Source organism: Stegostoma tigrinum, unplaced genomic scaffold (genome assembly GCF_030684315.1).
Source record: "Stegostoma tigrinum isolate sSteTig4 unplaced genomic scaffold, sSteTig4.hap1 scaffold_130, whole genome shotgun sequence".
Classification (NCBI taxonomy): Eukaryota; Metazoa; Chordata; class Chondrichthyes; order Orectolobiformes; family Stegostomatidae; genus Stegostoma; species Stegostoma tigrinum.
Window position 1 is genome coordinate 321,397 of NW_026728078.1, and position 21,991 is coordinate 343,387.

A 21,991-nucleotide genomic window follows, 5' to 3' on the forward strand; every position below is an offset into this window, starting at 1 on the left:
GTGAAATGGGATGCAGTGACTGAGGGACATGGGATGCAGTGACTGAGGGACATGAGATGCAGTGACTGAGGGTAATGGGACGCAGTGACTGAGGGACAGGAGGTGCCGTTACTGAGGGAATGGAGATACAGTGACTGTGGAAAGGAGATGCAGTGACTGTGGGAAATGGAATGCTGTGACTGAGGGTAATGGGATGCACTGTCTCAGTTCAATGAGATTCACTGTCTCAGTTAAATGGGCTGCAGTGACTGAGTGAAATGGGATGCTGTGACTGAGTGAAATGGGATGCAGTGACTGAGGGAAATGGGATGCAGTGACGTGGGAATTGGGTTGCAGTGACTATAGGAAAAGGTTGCAGTGACTGAGGGAAATGGGATGCAGTGACTGAGGGAAATGGGAGGCAGTGACTGAGGGAAATGTGATGCAGTGACTGAGGGAAAGGAGATGCAGTGACTGACTGAAATGGGAGGTAGTGACTGACTGAAATGGGAGGGAGTGACTGAGTGAAATGGGCTGCAGTGACTGAGTGAAATGGGCTGCAGTGACTGAGTGAAATGGGATGCTGTGACTGAGTGAAATGGGATGCAGTGACTGAGGGAAATGGGATGCAGTGACTGTGGGAATTGGGTTGCAGTGACTGAGGGTAATGGGATGCAGTGACTGAGGGTAATGGGATGCAGTGACTGAGTGAAATGGGATGCAGTGACTGAGTGAAATGGGATGCAGTGACTGAGTGAAATGGGATGCAGTGACTGAGTGAAATGTGATGCAGTCACTGAGTGAAATGTGATGCAGTCACTGAGGGAAATGAGATGCAGTGACTGAGGGTAATGTGATGCAGTGGCTGAGTGAAATGCGATGCTGTGACTGCGGAAGGGACATGCAGTGACTGAGTGAAATGGGGTGCTGTGACTCGGTGAAATGTGATGCAGTGACTGAGTGAAATGGGATGCAGTCACTGAGTGAAATGGGATGCAGTCACTGAGTGAAATGGGAAGCAGTCACTGAGGGAAATGAAATGCAGGGACTGAGGGTTATGAGACGCAGTGACTGAATGAAATGCGATGCAGTGACTGTGGGAAATGGGATGCAGTGACTTAGTGAAATGAAATGCAGTGACTGAGGGAAAGGAGATGCAGTGACTGTGGGAAATGGGTTGCAGTGCCTGAGTGAAATGGGCCGCAGTGCCTGAGTGAAATGGGCCGCAGTGCCTGAGTGAAATGGGCCGCAGTGCCTGAGTGAAATGGGCCGCAGTGCCTGAGTGAAATGGGATGCAGTGCCTGAGTGAAATGGGATGCAGTGCCTGAGTGAAATGGGACGCAGTGCCTGAGGGTAATGGGGTGCACTGACTGAATGAAATGCGATGCAGTGACTGTGGGAAATGGGATGCCGTGACTGTGGGGAATAAGGGGTGGGGACTGAGGGTAATGCGATGCAGTGACTGAGTGAAATGCGATGCAGTGACAAAGGAAAGGACATGCAGTGACTATGGGAAATGGGATGCCCTGACTGAGTGAGATGGGGTGCCGGGACTGTGGGGAGTAGGGTGTGGTGACTGATGGAAATTGATTTACTGTCTCAGTTGAACAGGATTCACTGTCTCCGTTAAATGGGATGCAGTGACTGAGTGAAATGTTATGTAGTGACTGATTGAAATGGGATGCAGTGACTGATTGAAATGAGTTGCAGTGACAGAGGGAAATGAGATGCAGTGAATGAGGGACAGAAGGTGCCGTGAATGAATGAAATGAGGTGCCATGACTGAGGGAAAGTAGATGCAGTGACTGAGAGAAAGGAGATGCAGTGACCGTGGGAAATGGATTGCAGTGACTGAGGGAAATGGGATGCAGTGCCTGAGTGAAATGGGCTGCAGTGCCTGAGTGAAATGGGATGCAGTGACTGACTGAAATGGGATGCAGTGACTGAGGTACGTGGGCTGCAGTGCCCGAGTGAAATGGGCTGCAGTGCCCGAGTGAAATGGGCTGCAGTGCCCGAGTGAAATGGGCTGCAGTGCCTGAGTGAAATGGGCTGCAGTGCCTGAGGGATAATGGGATGCATTGACTGGTGGAAATGGGATGCAGTGACTGAGGGAATTGAGATGCAGTGACTGAACGAAATGAGATGCAGTGACTGAGGGAAATGAGATGCAGTGACAGAGGGAAATGAGATGCAGTGACAGAGGGAAATGAGATGCAGTGACTGAGGGACCGGTGGTGCCGTGACTGAGGGACAGGTGGTGCCGTGACTGAGGGACAGGAGGTGCTGTGACTGAGGGACAGGAGATGCCATGACTGTGGGAAATGAGATGCAGTGACTGTGGGAAATGGGTTGCAGTGACTGTGAGAAAAGTTTGCAGTGACTGTGGGAAAAGGGAGGCAGTGTCTGAGTGAAAAGGGATGTAGTGACTGACTGAAAAGGGATGCAGTGACTGAGTGAAATGGGATGCAGTGACTGAGTGAAATGGGATGCAGTGACTGAGTGAAATGGGACGCAGTGACTGAGGGTAATGGGACGCAGTGACTGAGGGTAATGGGACGCAGTGACTGCGGGAAAGGAGATGCAGTGACTGCGGGAAAGGAGATGCAGTGACTGAGGGAAATGAGATGCAGTGCCTGTGTGAAATGGGATGCAGTGACTGATTGAAATGGGATGCAGTGACTGAGGGAAATGGGATACAGTGCCTGACCGAAAAGGGACGCACTGACTGAGTGAAATGGGATGCAGTGACTGAGGGACATGAGATGCAGTGACTGAGGGTAATGGGACGCAGTGACTGAGGGCAATGGGATGCAGTGACTGAGGGACAGGAGGTGCCGTTACTGAGGGAATGGAGATACAGTGACTGTGGAAAGGAGATGCAGTGACTGTGGGAAATGGAATGCTGTGACTGAGGGTAATGGGATGCACTGTCTCAGTTCAATGAGATTCACTGTCTCAGTTCAATGGGCTGCAGTGACTGAGTGAAATGGGATGCTGTGACTGAGTGAAATGGGATGCTGTGACTGAGTGAAATGGGATGCAGTGACTGAGGGAAATGGGATGCAGTGACGTGGGAATTGGGTTGCAGTGACTATAGGAAAAGGTTGCAGTGACTGAGGGAAATGGGATGCAGTGACTGAGGGAAATGGGAGGCATTGACTGAGGGAAATGTGATGCAGTGACTGAGGGAAAGGAGATGCAGTGACTGACTGAAATGGGAGGTAGTGACTGACTGAAATGGGAGGGAGTGACTGAGTGAAATGGGCTGCAGTGACTGAGTGAAATGGGATGCTGTGACTGAGTGAAATGGGATGCAGTGACTGAGGGAAATGGGATGCAGTGACTGTGGGAATTGGGTTGCAGTGACTGAGGGTAATGGGATGCAGTGACTGAGGGTAATGGGATGCAGTGACTGAGTGAAATGGGATGCAGTGACTGAGTGAAATGGGATGCAGTGACTGAGTGAAATGGGATGCAGTGACTGAGTGAAATGTGATGCAGTCACTGAGTGAAATGTGATGCAGTCACTGAGGGAAATGAGATGCAGTGACTGAGGGTAATGTGATGCAGTGGCTGAGTGAAATGCGATGCTGTGACTGCGGAAGGGACATGCAGTGACTGAGTGAAATGGGGTGCTGTGACTCGGTGAAATGTGATGCAGTGACTGAGTGAAATGGGATGCAGTCACTGAGTGAAATGGGATGCAGTCACTGAGTGAAATGGGAAGCAGTCACTGAGGGAAATGAAATGCAGGGACTGAGGGTTATGAGACGCAGTGACTGAATGAAATGCGATGCAGTGACTGTGGGAAATGGGATGCAGTGACTGAGTGAAATGGGATGCAGTGACTGAGTGAAATGGGATGCAGTGACTGAGTGAAATGTGATGCAGTCACTGAGTGAAATGTGATGCAGTCACTGAGGGAAATGAGATGCAGTGACTGAGGGTAATGTGATGCAGTGGCTGAGTGAAATGCGATGCTGTGACTGCGGAAGGGACATGCAGTGACTGAGTGAAATGGGGTGCTGTGACTCGGTGAAATGTGATGCAGTGACTGAGTGAAATGGGCTGCAGTGCCTGAGTGAAATGGGATGCAGTGACTGACTGAAATGGGATGCAGTGACTGAGGTACGTGGGCTGCAGTGCCCGAGTGAAATGGGCTGCAGTGCCCGAGTGAAATGGGCTGCAGTGCCTGAGTGAAATGGGCTGCAGTGCCTGAGGGATAATGGGATGCATTGACTGATGGAAATGGGATGCAGTGACTGAGGGAATTGAGATGCAGTGACTGAATGAAATGAGATGCAGTGACTGAACGAAATGAGATGCAGTGACAGAGGGAAATGAGATGCAGTGACAGAGGGAAATGAGATGCAGTGACTGAGGGACCGGTGGTGCCGTGACTGAGGGACCGGTGGTGCCGTGACTGAGGGACAGGTGGTGCCGTGACTGAGGGACAGGAGGTGCTGTGACTGAGGGACAGGAGATGCCATGACTGTGGGAAATGAGATGCAGTGACTGTGGGAAAGGAGATGCAGTGACTGTGGGAAATGGGTTGCAGTGACTGTGAGAAAAGTTTGCAGTGACTGTGGGAAAAGGGAGGCAGTGTCTGAGTGAAATGGGATGCAGTGACTGAGTGAAAAGGGATGTAGTGACTGACTGAAAAGGGATGCAGTGACTGAGTGAAATGGGATGCAGTGACTGAGTGAAATGGGATGCAGTGACTGAGGGTAATGGGACGCAGTGACTGAGGGTAATGGGACGCAGTGACTGCGGGAAAGGAGATGCAGTGACTGCGGGAAAGGAGATGCAGTGACTGAGGGAAATGAGATGCAGTGCCTGTGTGAAATGGGATGCAGTGCCTGAGTGAAATGGGATGCAGTGACTGTGGGAAATGGGATGCAGTGACTGTACGAAAAGGTTGCAGTGATTGAGTGAAATGCGATGCAGTGACTGAGGGAAAGGAGATGCAGTGACTGTGGGAAATGGAATGCTGTTACTGAGGGTAATGGGATGCTGTGACTGAGAGAAATGGGATGCTGTGACTGAGTGAAATGGGATGCAGTGACTGTGGGAAATGGGTTGCAGTGACTGTGGGTAACGTTTGCTGTGACTGTGGGAAACGGGAGGCAGTGACTGAGGGAAATGGGACGCAGTGACTGAGTGTAATGGGATGCAATCACTGAGTGAAAAGGGATGCAGTGACTGAGTGAAAAGGGATGCAGTGACTGAGTGAAAAGGGATGCAGTGACTGAGGGTAATGTGGTGCAGTGCCTGAGTGAAATGGGATGCAGTGACTGAGTGAAATGGGATGCAGTGACTGAGTGAAATGGGATGCAGTGACTGAGTGAAATGGGACGCAGTGACTGAGGGAAATGGGAGGCAGTGACTGAGGGACAGGAGGTGCCGTTACTGAGGGAAATGGATTGCTCTGACTGAGGGTAATGGGATGCACTGTCTCAGTTCAATGAGATTCACTGTCTCAGTTAAATGCGATGCAGTGACTGAGTGAAAAGGGATGCAGTGACTGAGTGAAATGGGATGCAGTGACTGAGTGAAATGGGAGGCAGTGACTGAGTGAAATGGGAGGCAGTGACTGAGGGAAATGGGAGGCAGTGACTGAGGGAAATGGGAGGCAGTGACTGAGGGAAATGGGAAGCAGTGACTGAGGGAAATGGGAGGCAGTGACTCTGGGAAATGGGATGCACTGACTGAATGAGATGGGGTGCTCAGACTGAGTGAAATGTGATGCAGTGACTGAGGGAAAGGAGATGCAGTGACTGACTGAAATGGGAGCTAGTGACTGAGTGAAATGAGAGGGAGTGACTGAGTGAAGTGGGAGGCAGTGACTGAGTGAAGTGGGAGGCAGTGACTGAGGGTAATGGGATGCAGTGACAGAGGGGAATGGGATGCAGTGACTGAGCGTAATGGGATGCAGTGACTGAGCGTAATGGGATGCAGTGACTGAGTGAAATGGGATGCAGTGACTGAGCGTAATGGGATGCAGTGACTGAGGGTAATGTGATGCAGTGACTGAGTGAAATGCGATGCTGTGACTGAGGAAGGGACATGGAGTGACTGAGTGAAATGGGGTGCTGAGACTGAGTGAAATGGGATGCAGTGACTGAGTGAATTGGGATGCAGTGACTGAGTGAAATAGGTGGCTGAGACTGACGGTAATGGGATGCAGTCACTGAGTGAAATGGCATGCAGTGACTGAGTGAAATGGGATGCAGTGTTTGAGGGAAATAAGATGCAGTGACTGAGGGAAATGAGATGCAGTGACTGAGGGAATGGAGATGCAGTGACTTGGAAATGGAATGCTGTGACTGAGGGCAATGGGATGCTGTGACTGAGTGAAGTGGGAGGCAGTGACTGAGTGAAGTGGGAGGCAGTGACTGAGTGAAATGGGTGGCAGCGACTGTGTGAAGTGGCAGGCAGTGACTGTGTGAAGTGGCAGGCAGTGACTGTGTTGAATTGTGAGGCAGTGACTCGGTGAAATGGGATGCAGTGACTGAGTGAAGTGGGAAGCAGTGACTGAGTGAAATGGGAAGCAGTGACTGAGTGAAATGGGAAGCAGTGAGTGAGGGTCATGGGATGCAGTGAGCGAGGGTCATGGGATGCAGTGACTGAAGGAAATGGGATGCAATGACTGAGTGAATATGATGAAGTGGCTGAGTGAAATGGGATGCAGTGGCTGAGTGAAATGGGATGCAGTGGCTGAGTGAAATGGGATGCAGTGGCTGAGTGAAATGGGATGCAGTGGCTGAGTGAAATGGGATGCAGTGACTGAGGAAAATGAGTTGCAGTGACTGAGCGAAAAGAGATGCAGTGACTGAGGGTCATGGGATGCATCGTCTCAGTTCAATGAGATTCACTGTCTCAGTGAAATGGGACGCAGTGACTGAGGGAAATGTGATGCCGTGACTGGGGAATAGGGTGCGGTGACTGATGGAAATGGATTCACTGTCTCACTTGGATAGGATTCACTGTCTCCTGCTCAGACGGACTGGCCCCCGCAGCCCTGACCCGCTCAGAGGGACTGGCTTCCGCCGCCCTGACCCGCTCAGAGGGACTGGCCCCCGCAGCCCTGACCCGCTCAGAGGGACTGGCCCCCGCAGCCAGAGCCGTTCAGAGGGACTAGCCCCCGCTGCCCTGACCCGCTCAGAGGGACTGGCCCCCGCAGCCCTGACCCGCTCAGAGGGACTGGCCCCCGCAGCCAGAGCCGCTCAGAGGGACTAGCCCCCGCTGCCCTGACCCGCTCAGTGCGACTTGCCCCCTGCAGTCCTGTCCCGCTCACTGCGACTTGCCCCCCGCAGACCTGACCCGCTCACTGCGACTTGCCCCCCGCAGCCCTGACCCGCTCACTGCAACACTGCCCCCCGCAGCCCTGACCCGCTCACTGCGACTTGCCCTCCGCAGCCCTGACCTGCTCACTGCGACACTGCCCCCGGAAGCCCTGACCCGCTCACTGCGATTTGCCCCCCGCAGTCCTGACCCGCTCACAGGGACTGGCCCCCCGCAGACCTCACCCGCTCACAGGGACTGGCCCCCGCAGCCCTGACCCGCTCACTGCGACTTGCCCCCCGCAGCCCTGACCCGCTGACAGGGACTGGCCCCCCCCGCAGACCTCACCCGCTCACAGGGTCTGGCCCCGGCAGCCCTGACCCGCTCACTGCGACTTGCCCCCCGCAGCCCTGACCCGCTGACAGGGACTGGCCCCCCGCAGCCCTGACCCGCTCACAGGGACTGGCCCCCGCAGCCCAGACCCGCTCACAGGGACTGGCCCCCGCAGACCTGACCCGCTCACTGCGACTTGCCCCCCGCAGTCCTGTCCCGCTGACAGGGACTTGCCGCCCGCAGTCCTCTCCCGCTCACAGGGACTGGCCCCCGCAGCCCTGACCCGCTCACTGCGACTTTCCCCCCGCAGTCCTTTCCTGCTGACAGGGACATGCCCCCGCAGGTCTGACCCGCTCAGAGGGACTGGCCGCCGCAGCCCTGACCCGCTGAGATGGACTGGCCCCCGCAGCCCTGACCCGCTCAGAGGGACTGTCCCCCGCCGCCCTGACCCGCTCAGAGGGACTGTCCCCCGCAGCCCTGACCCGCTCAGAGGGACTGGCCCCTGCAGCCCTGACCCGCTCAGAGGGCTGGGCCCCCGCAGCCCTGACTCCGCTCACTGCGACTTGACCCCCGCAGTCCTGTCCCGCTCACTGCGACTTGCCCCCCGCAGCCCTGACCCGCTCACTGCGACACTGCCCCCCGCAGCCCTGACCCACTCACGCGGACTGTTCCCCCGCTGCCCTGTCCCGCTGACAGGGACTTGCCCTCGCAGCCCTGACCCGCTCACTGCGACTTGACCCTTGCAGTCCTGTCCCGCTGACAGGAACTGGCCCCCGCAGCCCTGACCCGCTGACAGCGACTGGCCCCCGCAGCCCTGACCCGCTGACAGGGACTGGCCCCCGCAGCCGTGACCCGCTCACAGGGACTGGTCCCCCGCAACCCTGACCCGCTCAATGCGACATTGCCACCCGCACCCCAGACCTGCTCACTGCGACTTGCCTCCCGCAGCCCTGACCCGCTATGAGGGCCTGCCCCTGCAGCCCTGACCCGCTCGCAGGGAATGGCCCCCGCAGCCCTGACCCGCTCTCTACAACTTGACCCCCGCGGACCTGACCCGCTCACAGGGACTTGCCCCTTGCAGTCCTGACCCTCGCACTGCGACCTGCTCCCCGCAGTCCTGACCCGCTCACAGTGACCTGCCCCTTGCAGTCCTGTCCCGCTGACAGGGACTTGCCCCGGCAGCCCTGACCCGCTCAGAGGTACTGGCCCCCGCAGCCCTGACCCACTCACAGGGACTGGCCCCCGCAGCCCTGACCCGCTCTCTGCGACTTGCCCCACGCATCCCTGAGCCGCTCACTGCGACTTGCCCCCCAAAGCCCTGACCCGCTCACAGGGACTTGCCCCTTGCAGTCCTGACCCGCTCACTGCCACCTGCCCCCGCAGTCCTGTCCCGCTGAAAGGGACATGCCCATTGCAGTCCTGACCCGCTCACTGCGACCTGCCCCCCCCGCAGTCCTGACCCGCTCACTGCGACACTGCCCCCCGCACCCCTGACCCGCTCACTGCGAATGGCCCCCCGCAGCCCTGACCCGCTCACTGCGACCTGCCCCCCGCAGCCCTGACCCGCTCACTGCGACACTGACCCCCGCAGTCCTCACCCGCTCAGGGGGACCGGCCCCTCGCAGCCCTCACCCGCTCACGCAAACCGGCACCCCGCAGCACTGACCCGCTCACTGCCACCTGCCCCTTGCAGTCCTGTCCCGGTGACAGGGACTGGCCCCTGCAGCCCTGACCCGCTCACAGGAACTGGCCCCCCGCAGCCCTGACCCGCTCACTGCGACTTGTCCCCCCGCACACCTGACCCGCTCACTGCGACTTGCCCCCCCGCAGACCTGATCCGCTCACTGCGACTTGCCCCCCGCAGTCCTGATCCACTAACTGCGACTGGCCCCCCGCCGCCCTGACCCGCTCAGGGGGACCGGCCCCCCACAGCCCTGACCTGCTCACGGGGACCGGCCCCCAACAGCCCTGACCCGCTCACTGCGACTTGCCCCCCGCAGCCCTGACCCGGTGACAGGGACTGGCCCCCGCAGCCCTGTCCAGCTCACAGGGACTGGCCCCCACAGCCCTGACCCGCTCACTGCGACTTGCTCCCTGCAGTCCTGTCCCGCTGACAGGGACTTGCCCCCGCAGCCCTGACCCGCTCATTGCGTCTGGCCCCCCGCAGCCCTGACCCGCTCACTGCGGCTTGCCCCCGGCAGCCCTGACCCGCTCACTGCGATTTGCCCCCCGCAGTCCTGACCCGCTCACTGCGACTTGCCCCCGCAGTCCTGTCCCGCTCACTGCGAATGGCCCCCTGCAGCCCTGACCCGCTCACTGCGAACTACCCCCCGCAGCCCTGACCCGCTCACTGCGACACTGCCCCCGACAGCCCTGATCCGCTCACTGCGACTTGGCCCCGCAGCTCTGACCCGCTCAGAGGGACTGGCCCCCACCGCGCCGACCCGCTCACATGGACTGGCCCCCGCAGCCGTGACCCGCTCACTGCGACTTGTTGCCCACAGACCTGACCCGCTCAGTGCCATTTGCCCTCCGCGGTCCTGACCCGCTCACTGCGACACTGCCACCCGCAGCCCTGACCCGCTCACTGCGACCTGCCCCCCGCAGCCCTGACCCGCTCACTGCGACACTGCCCCCCCGAGCCCTGACCCGCTCGCAGGGACTGGCCGCCGCAGCCCTGACTCGCTCACAGGTACTGACCCCCCGCAGCCATGACCCGCTCAATGCTACCCAGCCTCCCGCAGCCCTGACCCGCTCACTGCGACTTGCCCCCCGCAGCCCTGACCCGCTCAGAGGGCCTGCCCCCGCAGCCCTGACCTGCTCGCTGCGACACTGCACCCCGCAGCCCTGACCCCCTCACTGCGACTTGCCCCCCGCAGTCCTGTCCCGCTGACAGGGACTTGCCCCTGCAGCCCTGTCCCGCTTACTGCGACTTTCCCCCCGCAGCCCTGTCCCGCTGACTGCGACTTGCTCCCCGCAGCCCTGACCCCTCACTGCGACTTGCCCCCCGCAGACCTGACCCGCTCAGGGGCACTGGCCCCCGCAGCCCTGACCCGCTCACTGCGACTTGCCCCCCGCAGCCCTGACCCGCTCAGACGGCCTGCCCCTCGCAGCCCTGACCCGCTCACAGGGCTTGGCCCTCCGCAGCCCTGACCCGGTGACAGGGACTGGCCCCCACAGCCCTGACCCGCTCACTGCCGCTTGCCCCCCACAGTCCTGTCCCGCTGACAGGGACCTGCCCCTTGCAGTCCTGTCCCGCTGACAGGGACTTGCACCCGCTGCCCTGACCCGCTCTCTGCGACTGGCCCCCCGCAGCCCTGACCCGCTCACTGCGACTTGCCCCCCGCAGCCCTGACCCGCTCACTGTGACTTGCCCCTCGCAGACCTGACCCGCTCACTGCGACTTGCCCCCCGCAGTCCTGTCCCGCTGACAGGGACCTGCCCCTTGCAGTCCTGTCCCGCTGACAGGGACTTGCACCCGCTGCCCTGACCCGCTCACTGCGACTTGTCCCCCGCAGCCCTGACCCGCTCTCTGCGACAAGCCCCCCGCAGCCCTGACCCGCTCAGGGGGACCGGCCCCCCACAGCCCTGACCCGCTCAGGGGGACCGGTCCCCCGCAGCCCTGACCCGCTGATAGGGGCTGGCCCCCGCAGCCCTCAGCAGCTCACAGGGACTGGCCCCCCGCAGACCTGACCCGCTCACTGCAACTGGCCCCCCGCAGCCCTGACCCGCTCACTGCGACTTGCCCCCCGCAGTCCTGTTCCGCTGACAGGGACTTGCCCCCGCAGCCCTGACCCACTCACTGCGAGTTGCCGCCCGCAGCCCTGACCCGCTCACCGGGACTGACCCCCGCATCCCTGACCCGCTTACCGGGACTGGCCCCCCGCAGCCCTGACCCCCTCACTGCGACTTGACCCCCTCACTGCGACTTGACCCCCGCAGTCCTGTCCCGCTGACAGGGACATGCCCCCGCAGCCCTGACCCGCTGACTGCGACTTGCACCCCGCAGCCCTGACCCCTCACTGCGACTTGCCCCCCACAGACCTGACCCGCTCAGGGGGACTGGCCCCCGCAGCCCTGACCCGCTCACAGGGACTGGCCCGCGCAGCTGTGACCCGCTCACAGGGACTGGCCCCCGCAGCCCTAACCCGCTCACAGGGACTGGCCCCCCGCAGTCCTGTTTCGCTGACAGGGACTTGCCCCCGCAGCCCTGACCCATTCACTGCGAGTTGCCCCCCGCAGCCCTGACCCGCTCACAGGGACTGACCCCCACAGCCCTGACCCGCTCACTGCGACTTGCCCCTCGCAGCCCTGACCCGCTCACAGGGATTGGCCCTCCTCAGCCCTGACCCGGTGACAGGGACTGGCCCCCACAGCCCTGACCCGCTCACTGCGACACTGCCCCCCCCAGCCCTGACCCGCTCGCAGGGACTGGCCGCCGCAGCCCTGACTCGCTCACAGGTACTGACCCCCCGCAGCCCTGACCCGCTCAATGCTACCCAGCCTCCCGCAGCCCTGACCCGCTCACTGCGACTTGCCCCCTGCAGTCCTGTCCTGCTGACAGGGACTGGTACCCGCAGCCCTGACCCGCTCAGAGGGACTGGACCCCCGCAGCCCTGACCCGCTCACTGCGACTGGCCCCCCGCACCCCTGACCCGCTCACTGTGACTTGCCCCCCGCACCCCTGACCCGCTCACTGTGACTTGCCCCCCGCACCCCTGACCCGCTCACTGTGACTTGCCCCCCACAGCCCTGACCCGCTCACTTCGACTTGCCCCCCGCAGACCTGACCCGCTCACTGCGACACTGCCCTCCTCAGCCCTGACCCGCTCACTGTGACTTGCCCCGCGCAGCTCTGACCCACTCAGAGGGACTGGCCCATGCTGCGCTGACCCGCTTACATGGACTGGCCCCCGCAGCCCTGACCCGCTCACTGCGACACTGCCCCTAGCAGCCCTGACCCGCTCACTGCGACTTGCCCCACGCAGCCCTGACCCGCTCACATGGACTGGCCCACGCAGCCCTGACCCGCTCACAGGGACTGGCCCCCCGCAGCCCTGACCCGCTCACGGGGACCGGCCCCCCTGCAGTCCTGTCCCACTGACATGGACATGCCCCCGCAGCCCTGACCCGCTCACTGCGACTTGCCCTCCGCAGTCCTGACCTGCTCACTGCGACTTGCCCCCCGCAGCCCTGACCCGCTCACTGCGACACTGCCCCCCGCAGCCCTGACCCGCTCACAGGGACTGGCCCCCCGCAGCCCTGACCCGCTCACTGCTACTTGCCCCCCGCAGCCCTGACCCGCTCACAGGGACTGGCCCACCGCAGCTCTGACCCGCTGACAGGGACTGGCCCCCGCAGCCCTGACTTGCTCACAGGGACTGGCCCCCCGCTGTCCTGACCCGCTCACAGGTACTGACCCCCCGCAGCCCTGACCCGCTCAATGCTACCCAGCCTCCCGCAGCCCTGACCCGCTCACTGCGACTTGCCCCCTGCAGTCCTGTCCTGCTGACAGGGACTGGTACCCGCAGCCCTGACCCGCTCAGAGGGACTGGACCCCCGCAGCCCTGACCCGCTCACTGCGACTGGCCCCCCGCACCCCTGACCCGCTCACTGTGACTTGCCCCCCGCACCCCTGACCCGCTCACTGTGACTTGCCCCCCACAGCCCTGACCCGCTCACTTCGACTTGCCCCCCGCAGAGCTGACCCGCTCACTGCGACACTGCCCTCCTCAGCCCTGACCCGCTCACTGTGACTTGCCCCGCGCAGCTCTGACCCACTCAGAGGGACTGGCCCATGCTGCGCTGACCCGCTTACATGGACTGGCCCCCGCAGCCCTGACCCGCTCACTGCGACACTGCCCCTAGCAGCCCTGACCCGCTCACTGCGACTTGCCCCACGCAGACCTGACCCGCTCACACGGACTGGCCCACGCAGCCCTGACCCGCTCACAGGGACTGGCCCCCCGCAGCCCTGACCCGCTCACGGGGACCGGCCCCCCTGCAGTCCTGTCCCACTGACATGGACATGCCCCCGCAGCCCTGACCCGCTCACTGCGACTTGCCCTCCGCAGTCCTGACCTGCTCACTGCGACTTGCCCCCCGCAGCCCTGACCCGCTCACTGCGACACTGCCCCCCGCAGCCCTGACCCGCTCACAGGGACTGGCCCCCCGCAGCCCTGACCCGCTCACTGCGACTTGCCCCCCGCAGCCCTGACCCGCTCACAGGGACTGGCCCACCGCAGCTCTGACCCGCTGACAGGGTCTGGCCCCCGCAGCCCTGACCTGCTCACAGGGACTGGCCCCCCGCAGTCCTGACCTGCTCACTGCGACTTGCCCCCCGCAGCCCTGACCCGCTCACTGCGACACTGCCCCCCGCAGCCCTGACCCGCTCACAGGGACTGGCCCCCCGCAGCCCTGACCCGCTCACTGCGACTTGCCCCCCGCAGCCCTGACCCGCTCACAGGGACTGGCCCACCGCAGCTCTGACCCGCTGACAGGGTCTGGCCCCCGCAGCCCTGACCTGCTCACAGGGACTGGCCCCCCGCAGTCCTGACCCGCTCACTGCGACTTGCCCCCCGCTGTCCTGACCCGCTCACTGCGACTTGCCCCCCGCAGCCCTGACCCGCTGACTGCGACTTGCCCCAGGCAGGCCTGACCCGCTCACAGGGACTGGCCCGCCGCAGCCCTGACCCGCTTACATGGACTGGCCCCCACAGCCCTGACCTGCTGACTGCGACACTGCCCCCCGCAGCCTTGACCCGCTCACAGGGACTCGCCCCCCGCAGCCCTGACCCGCTCACTGCGACTTGCCCCCCACAGCCCTGACCCGCTCACAGGGACTGGCCCCCGCAGCCCTGACCTGCTCACTGGGACTGGCCCCCCGCAGTCCTGACCCGCTCACTGCGACTTGCCCCCCGCAGCCCTGACCCGCTCACTGCGACTTGCCCCCCGCAGCCCTGACCCGCTCACTGCGACTTGCCCCCCCGCAGCCCTGACTCGCTCACAGGGACTGGCCCCCACAGCCCTGACCCGTTCACAGGGGCTCTCCCCCCCGCAGCCCTGACATGCTCACTGCGACTTGCCCCCCGCAGACCTGACCCTCTCACTGCGACTTGCCCCCTGCAGTCCTGTCCCGCTGACAGGGACTTGCCCCCAGCAGTTCTGTCCCGCTGACAGGGACTCGCCCCCGCAGACCTGACCCGCTCACTGCGTCTGGCCCCCCGCAGCCCTGACCCGCTCACTGCGACTTGCCCCCCGCAGCCCTGACCCGCTCACTGCGACTTGCCCCCCGCAGCCCTGACCCGCTCACAGGGACTGGCCCACGCAGCCCTGACCCGCTCACAGGGACTGACCCCGAGCAGCCCTGACCCGCTCACTGCGACTTGCCCCCCGCAGTCCTGTCCCGCTGACAGGGACTTGCTCCCCGCAGCCCTGACCCGCTGACAGGGACTGTCCCCCGCAGCCCTGACCAGCTCACAGGGTCTGCCCCCCACAGCCCTGACCCACTCACTGCCACTGGCCCCCCACAGCCCTGTCCCACTCAGTGCGACTTGCCCCCCGCAGCCCTGACCCGCTCACTGCGACTTGCCCCCCGCAGCCCTGACCCGCTCACTGCGACTTGCCCCCCGCAGTCCTGTCCTGCTGACAGGGACTGGCCCCCGCAGCCCTGACCCACTCACTGCCACTGGCCCCCCGCAGCCCTGTCCCACTCAGTGCGACTTGCCCCCCGCAGCCCTGACCCGCACACTGCGACTTGCCCCCCGCAGCCCTGACCCGCACACTGCGACTTGCCCCCCGCAGCCCTGTCCCACTGACAGGGACTTGCCCCCCGCAGCCCTGACCCGTTCACTGCGACACTGCCCCCGCAGCCCTGACCCACTCACTGCCACTGGCCCCCCACAGCCCTGACCCGCTCACTCCGACTTGCCCCCGCAGCCCTGACCCGCACACTGCGACTTGCCCCCCGCAGCCCTGTCCCACTGTCAGGGACTTGCCCCCCGCAGCCCTGACCCGCTCACTGCGACACTGCCCCCGCAGCCCTGACCCGCTCACTGCGACACTGCCCCTTGCACCCCTGACCCGCTCTCTGCGACTTGCCCCCCGCACCCCTGACCCGCTGACAGGGACTTGTCCCCGCAGCCCTGACCCGCTCACTGCGACTGGCCCCCCGCTGATCGAAGTAATTGAAATGGAGATGCCAGGCCAGATGATGATTTGTACCTATATGACGGGGGAGTGGTCAGGCCCCAGACTCCAGCTTACGGTTGATGAACTGGAATCTCAGTTTTGACCAATCAACAAATCATGTGGGGCAGAGTTACCAGGGAATGCTGTGCTTCAGGAGGCAGTCACACACCTTAGATTAACTAGCTGAAACTCGGTCAGTGGCCAATGACAAAGATCAGGGCAGGTGGAAGGATCCAGGATGTAGTGCAGAAGGAACCTTGGCCTTTGATCTTATCGAACAGGTTTGAGATTCTTTCTTCGTGTGTGGATGAGAGTGCAGGGTATAGGGAAGATGAGTAAACTGACTGTAGCACTTTGGTACAGGGGGGACATTCAGGAGGGGATAAAAAGTGAAATGTAGTTATAATCAGAGGTAGTATAGTTAGGAGAATGAACACTGTTCGTTGTGACCAGGATCGGGAGTCTCGAAAGTAGTGTTGCCTGCCTGGTGCCCAGGTTCAGAATATTCCATCTCGGCTACAAAGGAACTTGAAGTGGGAGGAGTAGAAATCCAGCTATCGTGGTCCACACAGGTACCATTGATATGGAAGAAAGAGGAAAGAGGTTCTGCTGAGGGATTATGAGCACCGAGGTGCTGAGGTGAGAAAGCAGAACCAGAATGGTAATAATCTCTGGATTATTATCTGAGCAATTTGGCACGGTGTGAACATAATTATAGATGTACATTGTTCAAATGGTGGCATGGCAGAAATGTGTTTGAATTCATGGGACATTGGCATCGGTATGGGGAAGGAGGGAGTCGTTCTGGTGTTATAGGCTCGACGAGAATCATATTGGGACAAGTATCCTCGCAAAATACAGAGCTAGGTCTGGGGCTAGGGCGTAAAAATAAAAAGTGTGGAGCGGGTGAGCTCAGTTGCATGGAAAATTGTGGAAAAAGTTAGAAGCTGGTAAGTGCTCAGCAAAGTTTCCAGAGCAAGTAATAGGACAAAAAGTATGGAAATGGTCAGGAGTCTCACTTCAGCTGCAGCAGATAAGAAGGGTGGCTGTAAATGCCAGACTGAAGATCTTGTATTGAATTGCAGGGAGTGTATGAAACAAAGTGAATGAGTTTGTGGTGCAGATTGAAATTGACAGATACATCACTCTGGGTATCACAGAGAGGTGGTTGTTAGGGGATAAGTGTTGGGAACGAAATAGCCAATGATTCATGTCCGATAGAAAGAACAGGCAAATGAACAGAGGTAACAAAGTGTGGAGCTGGATGAGCACAGCAGGCCAAGCAGCATCTCAGGAGCGTAAAAGCTGACGTTTTGTCAGGCAGCATCAGAGGCTGAGGAAAGTTGAGGTTTTGGGTCAGGACCCTTCCTGAGAAATGGAGGGTGGAAGGGAGCTCAGAAACAAATAGCGTGGAGGGGGAGGAGGTGCTGGGGAAGGTAGGTTGGATGGTAATAAGTGAGTACTATCCAGATTGGAACAGATTTTCCCCAGGGGGGAATTAGTACGAATTCCAAATCACTCTCAAAATCTTAGTGACTGTTAACGTTGATGTTTTTTGTCTGTGTGTTTCAGTAATTGCATGACAGTTGAATGGTTCGTTGAGAGTGAGGAACCTATGGACTCTCACACACCAAGATGGAATTTAGTTCGAAGAGTGACTTCAAAATAGTTGCTTGCTTTTAAAATCTTGACCGTTTTTGCTGTCCAGTTGAATGAATTTGGCTTCATACTGCTTCAATAGGAATTAGTGTTTAATAGGAACATATTTGTGAAACTTACAGTTCCGCAAGTTTTAGCATAAACTGGTGCAGCCTTTCGGTGCTTGCAAAAAGGCTCACTTGTCCGTTAATACCGAAGGAAAATTCGAATTTAAAACTAAGTTCACCCGGTGTCAGGGAATTAAATGTTAATGTTGACTCGAATATAATTTTTTAAAAAGTCATATATTTGTGTAACACTGAACTCAAATTAAAATTTCGATTTGCTGGTTTTACGTTGGATTCATTTTAAATGAGGGTGAAGATCACTTTAAATCCAGCATATTTGTTAAGAAAAGAAATAGCATGTCAAATAAAATTAACTGCATGACTCTTCATAGCCCTATATGTAGAATTTCATTCCGAACTATGAGACAGTTGTGACCCCATACTACCTCAGTGCTCATGGCAAGAGCAAGACTCCTGTTTGACGTGCTGTGCACTGCATGGAATGGCGGCAACATCAGATTCATTTATGCTTGAGAATCAAAAGAATATGACGATAAGATTTAAAATCAAAATCTCATTGAACACTTCAAGGAACGTATTACAGGAAGAGGGGGAAAGCATGTATGACTAATAGAAGGTGGTGGCGCAGATCAAATAGACCTGTGTGCTAAAACTTAACACAAATTTCACATTGAATGGAACAGTTCAAACAGGCTGGAGGAAGCAGACATGCCAGCCCAAACTTTTTGAATTTGAGCATTCTGTTCGTAAACATCAGCAAAATTGTGGGAAACATGTTTATTCTTTCTCTTTTATTGCACAGAACCATACGATGAGACTGTTTTGATGAGGAATTGAAAGATTATGTGTCCCATCCATTTGACTCACAGTTTGGTACCATAGGTTGGTACGATCTTCGTTGGAGAAGGAAAAGGGATGTTCCAGATACAGAAAATCGTCAAACCATTTACGACAAAGTCCGTTTCTGGTTAGTTTTAATTAATGCAGTTAACATTTTTAGCTCGACATGATTGCACAATGGAGTCAATAAGAAAATTCCATCTGATATTCCACATAAATTTTAAGTGGATATTAAAGCAGCTCATTTCTTTTTCACACTGTCTGCTGCTTTTCAGAATGGTTGTCTTGTTGTCAAAACGTTTAGCTTTGACTCCATGGCTGCTTCCATTAGCTCACATTGAAACACATGTTTCTTCAGCCAAAAATGCACGTTTACCCGGTGTAGCTTGACTGACCTTCCCCTGTGGTCGTTCCTCTGAAATCCCCTGCGGTCGCTCCCCTGAAAAACAACTATACCATTTTGGATACTGTTCCGGGGGACGAGTTGGCAGTGGGTATGCAGTAGGGTGCAGGTCTCTGGCACAGAGTCTGTCCCTCTTGCATAGAAGGGAAGCGGGGATAGGAAGAGAGTGATAGTCATTGGGGACTCAATAGTTAGAGGGACTGATAGAAGATTTGCCGGGAACGAAAGAGACTCACGATTGGTGTGTTGCCTACCAGGTGCCAGGGTCTGTGATGTCTCGGATCATGTGTTTAGGGTCCTGAGGGGAGAGGTTGACCAGCCCCAAGTCGTGGGACACGTAGGCACCAACGACATAGGTAGAAAGAGGGATAGGGATGTCAGGCAGGATTTCAGGGAGCGAGGGTGGAAGTTGAGAGCGAGAACAAACAGAGTGGTCGTCACTAGTTTGTCACCGTACCACGTGATAGCGAGGCAAAGAACAGGGAGAGATTTCAGCTGAAGACGTGGCTGCAGGGATGGTGCAGGTGGGAGGGCTTCAGGTACATGGACAATTGGGGTTCATTCTGGGGAAGGTGGGACCTGGACAAACAGGACGATATCCACTTGAACCAGAGGGGCACTAATATCCTGGGTGGGAAATTGGCCTGTGCCATTCGGTTGGATTTAAACGAGCTCAGAAGGGGGATGGGAAACTGAGGTGTAGTCCCAGTACACAGGAGGATGAGCGTAGGGAGGACATGGTCAGGACCTCACTGTCACAGAAGTGTGCTGGCAGACAGCAAGCTGGATTGAAGTGTGACGACTTTAATGCCGGGAGTATCCGGAATAATGTAGGTGAGCTTGCAGCTTGGATAGGTACCACGGACTTCGATGTTGTGGCCATTTCGGAGACATGGATAGAGCAGGGTCAGGAATGGATGTTGCAGGTTCTCGTGTTTAGATCTTTCATTAAGGTCTGGGAAGGTGGTAAAAGAGGGGGAGGTGTGGCTTTGTTGGTCAAGGACAGTATAACGGCGGCTGAAAGAACCTTTGAGGACTCGTCTACTGAGGCGGTATGGGCTGATGTTGCCAAGGAACGTTTGTCAACTGAGTCAGTGTGGGTGGAAGTTCGGAACAACAAGGCAGCAGTCACCTCACTGGAGGTTTTCTACGGACCCCAAATAGCAGTTGAGAGATCGAAGAACTCATTGGCCGGCAGATTGTTGGAAAGTGCAAACGTAGCAGGGTTGTTGTTGTGGGTGACTTCAACTTTCCCAATATAGATTGAAACCACCTCAGTGCAGATGGTTTGGATGGAGCCGTTTTTGTCAGGTGTGTTCAGGAGGGTTTCCTGACTTAGTTTGTGGACAGGCCGACGAGGCGGGAGGCCATTTTGGATTTGGTGCTCGGCGATGAGCCAGGACAGGTGTCAGATCTCGTGGTGGGAGAACACTTTGGCGACAGTGACCGCAAGAGCCTCACATTTAGCATAGCCATGGAAAGGGAAAGGAGCAGTTACCAGGGGAAGATATTTCACTGGGGTCAAGGAAATTATGATACTATCAGACAGGAGTTGGGAAGTACAGATTGGGAGCAATTGTTCCACAGAAAGGGCGCGGCAGACATGTGGAGGCTGTTCAAGGAGCAGTTGTTGCGAGTGATGTATAAATTTGTTCCTCTGAGACAGGGTAGAAGGGGTAAGATTAAGGAGCCTTGGATGACGGGTACAGAGGTGCTTCTTGTCAAAAAGAAAAGGCAGCGTACGTAAGGTGGAGGAAGTGAGGGTCTAGCACAGCTTTAGAGTATTACAGGCCTGCTCGGAAGGAGCTCAAAAGATATTGCCTGTACAATTGTGACCTGTTACAACCTTTGTGTCCACGCTTGCTCATTCAATGGTGTCAAGATGCCAGCAGTGAGTGTACCTTCTCCATCCCCGAATGCTGTCAGCTCACATAAGACATAGTCCTTACTTAAAATCTTCTGATCAACCAAAGTTCATTGTAATGGACATTTTAGTTATCTGTCATGAAACGAAAACTGATTCTGACTGGCATGACCTGCAGTGCAAATGAATATCATCTGCGAAACGAGATTCCTTATGGGCTTGCAGCCGCTACAAATAATTGCTTTTCAAAGACGTTGCACACATACATTTTTTTCTCCTATTACCTTAGATTATTTTTTTGTTTATGCATGTTGTGTGGGATTCCAGTCAGGCCCATAAACACAGGTTGATGCAGTCACTGTTACAACAGGGTATTGAAGCAGAATTTGTGATCTTTGGAGTTTCATTCCAGTGTATGAAGGAGTGCATCATCAAGCCACTTCAGAGCACTACTGGCGACAAATTGTTGCAAGTTTTCAAGTGTTACCGATGGTCACATAAAATATGGCCTTTTTGTTGTTGCGCTATTCATCTTAGCTGCACCATATCTAGTATTTCGGCTTGGAAACTATTTCAATTTTTTTGATTGACTTATTCAAAATCATTTCTGATTGTTGTCATGATATCTACAATATGTTATTTTGATTGGAAATAGAGGATTGGATCTGTCTTAATGGAAATAATGTATGCGCTTATAAAACCCCTTCTGGGCAAGGTAGTTGCTCACTGGTTAGAGCTGCTCATGCACTGGGGAGCCAGTTGAGATTCCAGTCTTGGGTAACTATCTGTGTGGAATTGACACGTCCTCCCCGCGTCTGCGAGAGGCTTCTGCCAGGTGCTGCAGTTTCCTCCCATTGTTCAAAGATGTGCAGGTCCTTATATGTGATTTGTGAAGCATTTCTTAAATGTTTCAATCCTGCCAGCATCCAGTGCCTTGGACAAAATAACTGGAGATGAATAAAAGATACTGTGCCTTTTGACACCATTTCCTGCTGGATTTTCATCAATCCTGCTTTATATCGGTGACAACTTCCATGACCTCTTTTGATGCTATGTCTGAATTGACAGTCTAGTTCCAAATATTTGTTGTGCAGTATTTCAAGGTCTCTGTTCCAGCATACCCATGAATGTCCACTTCAAAAGATACTTCCATATCATAGAATCCCTCCAGTGTGGAAACAAGCCCCTTTTGACCCAAGAAGTCCACAGCCACCCTCCAAAGAGCATCTCACCCTGACTCATCCCCCGACCCTTTCCTCAGTAACCCTACATTTCCCATGACTAACACACCTAATCTGCACATCCCTAAACACAATGGGCAAGTTTGGCATGGCCCATACACCTAGCCTGCACATCTTTGGACTGTGGGAG

The 21,991-nt window shown here is 57.3% G+C and overlaps 1 long non-coding RNA gene across 2 annotated transcripts in view; it reads left to right on the top strand.

Annotated features, from left to right (window-relative positions):
- Positions 1-21,991, top strand: part of LOC132207715 (uncharacterized) — a 327,862-nt gene that overhangs the window by 133,340 nt on the left and 172,531 nt on the right. For both annotated transcript variants that reach the window (XR_009443734.1, XR_009443732.1), the window contains exon 5: positions 18,316-18,480. This is a non-coding gene — a long non-coding RNA (uncharacterized LOC132207715). The remainder of the gene's footprint in view (positions 1-18,315; positions 18,481-21,991) is intronic.